Genomic DNA, 3,771 nt, shown 5'->3' with positions numbered 1-3,771 from the left:
CACTTGTTGCATAAAGGTGGCTAGCGGGTGCTAGTCTCTCCCACTTTAGTCGGATCAGAGTCGATGAAAAGGGTCCTTATGAAGGGTAAATAGCAATTGGCATATCACCGTTGTGGCTTTTGCGTAGGTAAGAAACGATCTTGCTAGAAACCCATAGTAGCCACGTAAAACATGCAACAACAATTAGAGGACGTCTAACTTGTTTTTGCAGGGTATGCTATGTGATGTGATATAGCTAAAAGAATGTGATGAATGATATGTGATGTATGAGATTGATCATGTTCTTGTAATAATAATCACGACTTGCATGTCGATGAGTATGACAACCAGCAGGAGCCATAGGAGTTGTCTTAATTTATTGTATGACCTATGTGTCATTGAAAACGCCATGTAATTACTTTACTTTATTGCTAACCGTTAGCCATAGTAGTAGAAGTAATAGTTGGCGAGACAACTTCATGAAGACACGATGATGGAGATCATGGTGTCATGCCGGTGACGAAGGTGATCATGCGGCGCTTCAAAGATGGAGATCAGAGGCGCAAGATGATAATGGCCATATCATGTCACTTTATGATTTGCATGTGATGTTTGTCATGTTTACATCTTATTTGCTTAGAACGACGGTAGCATAAATAAGATGATCCCTTGCTAAAATTTCAAGAAAGTGTTCCCCCTAACTGTGCACCATTGCGAAAGTTTGTTGTTTCAAAGCACCACGTGATGATCGGGTGTGATAGATTCTAACATTCGCATACAACGGATGTAAGCCAGATTTACACATGCAAAACACATAGGTTGACTTGATGATCCTAGCATGTACATACATGGCCTCGGAACACAAGTGACCGAAAGGTCTAACATCAGCCGTATAGTAGATACGATCAACATGAAGATGTTCACCGATGATGACTAGTCCGTCTCACGTGATGATCGAACACAACCTAGTTGAATCGGATCATGTATCACTTAGATGACTAGAGGGATGTCTATCTAGGTGGGAGTTCGTTAAATAATTTGATTAGATGAACTTAATTATCATGAACATAGTCTAAAATCTTTGCAATATGTCTTGTAGATCAAATGGCCCATGCTAATGTTGCCCTCAACTTCAACGCGTTCCTAGAGAAAACCAATCTGAAAGACGATGGTAGCAACTATACGGACTGGTTCTGGAACTTGAGGATCATCCTCATAGCTGCCAAGAAAGCATATGTCCTAGAAGCACCGCTAGGTGAAGCACCCATTTTCCGAGCAACTCAACATGTTATGAACGCCTGGCAGTCGCATAGTGATGATTACTCCCTGGTTCAGTGCGACATGCTTTACAGCTTAGAACCGGGGCTCCAAAAGCGTTCTGAGCAGCACAGAGCATATGAGATGTTCCATGAGCTGAAAATGGTTTTCCATGCTCAAGCCCGGGTTGAGAGATATGAAGTCTCCGACAAGTTCTACAGTTGTAAGATGGAGGAAAATAGTTTTGTCAGTGAGCACATACTCACTATGTCTGGGTTACACAACCATTTGTCTTAGTTGGAAGTTAATCTCCCAGATGACTCGGTCATTGACAGAATCATCTAGTCGCTCCCACCTAGCTACAAGAGCTTTGTGATGAACTACAATATGTAGGGGAGGGAGAAGTCCATTCTTGAGTTATATTCAATGCTGAAATCAGCGGAGGTGGAAATCAAAAAGGAACATCAAGTGTTGATGGTGAATAAGACCACTAGTTTCAAGAAAGGCAAGGGTAAAAAGAACTTCAAGAAGGACAACAAGGGAGTTGCCGCGCCCGGTAAATCAGTTGCCGGGAAGAAGCCAAATAATGGACCCAAGCCTGAGGCTCAGTGCTTTTATTGCAAGGGAAATAGTCACTGGAAGCGGAACTGCCCCAAGTACATAGCAGTAAGAAGGCCGACAACACCAAAGGTATATGTGATATACATGTTATTGATGTGTACCTTACCAGTACTCGTAGTAGCTCCTGGGTATTTGATATCGGTGCGGTTACTCATATTTGTAACTCAAAACAGGAGCTGCGGAATAAGCAAAGACTGGCGAAGGACGAGGTGATGATGCGCGTCGGGAATGGTTCCAAGGTCGATGTGCTCGCCGTCGGCACGCTACCTCTACATTTACCTACAGGATTAGTTTTAAACCTTAGTAACTGTTATTTAGTGCCAGCTTTGAGCATGAACATTGTATCTGGATCTCGTTTAATGCGAGATGGTACTCATTTAAATCCGAGAATAATGGTTGTTCTATTTATATGACAGATATGTTTTATGGTCATGCCCCGCTGGTCAATGGTTTATTCTTATTAAATCTCGAACGTGATGTTACACATATTCATAGTGTGAATACCAAAAGATGTAAGATTAATAATGATAGTCCCACATACTTGTGGCACTGCCGCCTTGGTCACATTGGTGTCAAACGCATGAAGAAACTCCATGCAGATGGACTTCTAGAGTCTCTTGATTATGAATCATTTGACACGTGCGAACCATGCCTTTTGGGCAAGATGACCAAAACTCCGTTCTCCGGAACAATGGAGCGACCAACCAACTTGTTGGAAATAATACATACTTATGTGTGCGGTCCAATGAACGTTGAAGCTCACGGTGGCTATCGTTATGTTCTCACCCTCACTGATGACTTAAGTAGATATGGGTATGTCTACTTGATGAAACACAAGTCTGAGACCTTTGAAAAGTTCAAGGAATTTCAGAGTGAGGTGGAGAATAAACGTGACAAGAAAATAAAGTTCCTACGATCAGATTGTGGAGGACAATATTTGAGTCACGAGTTTGGTACGCACTTAAGGAAATGTGGAATTGTTTCACAACTCACGCCACCTGGAACACCTCAGCGTAATGGTGTGTCCGAATGTCGTAATCGCACTCTATTGGATATGGTGCGATCTATGATGTCTCTTACCGATTTACCGCTATCATTTTGGGGTTATGCTTTTGAGACATCCACATTCACTTTAAATAGGGCACCGTCTAAATCCATTGAGACGACACCGTGTGAATTATGGTTTGGGAAGAAACCTAAGTTGTCGTTTCTAAAAGTTTGTGGATGTGATGCTTACGTCAAGAAACTACAACCTAAAAAGCTCGAACCCAAGTCGGAAAAATGCTTCTTCATAGGATACCCTAAGGAAACCATAGGGTATACCTTCTACCTCAGATCCGAAGGCAAGATCTTTGTTGCCAAGAACGGATCCTTTCGGGAGAAAGAGTTTCTCTCGAAAGGAGTAAGTAGGAGGAAATTAGAACTTGATGAAGTACTGCCTCTTGAACCGGAAAGTAGCGCAGCTCAGGAAGATGTTTCTATGGTGCCTGCACCGACTAGAGAGGAGGTTAATGATGATGATCAAGGAACTTCGGATCAAGTTGCTACTGAACTTCGTAGGTCAACAAGGACACGTTCCACACCAGAATGGTATGGCAACCATGTCCTGGAAATCATGTTGTTAGACAACGGTGAACCTTCGAACTATGAAGAAGCGATGGCGGGCCCAAATTCCAACAAATGGCTTGAAGCTATGAAATCCGAGATAGGATCCACATATGAAAACAAAGTATGGACTTTGACAGACTTGCCCGATGATCGGCGAGCCATAGAAAATAAATGGATCTTTAAGAAGAAGACTGACACGGATGTAATGTGACCATCTATAAAGCTCGGCTTGTCGCTAAGCGTTATCGGCAAGTTCAAGGGGTTTACTACGATGAGACCTTCTCACCCGTAGTGAAGCTGAAGTCC

This window comes from Triticum aestivum, chromosome 3B (genome assembly GCF_018294505.1).
Source record: "Triticum aestivum cultivar Chinese Spring chromosome 3B, IWGSC CS RefSeq v2.1, whole genome shotgun sequence".
Taxonomy (NCBI): domain Eukaryota; kingdom Viridiplantae; phylum Streptophyta; class Magnoliopsida; order Poales; family Poaceae; genus Triticum; species Triticum aestivum.
Note: the sequence above shows the minus strand (reverse complement) of the source record.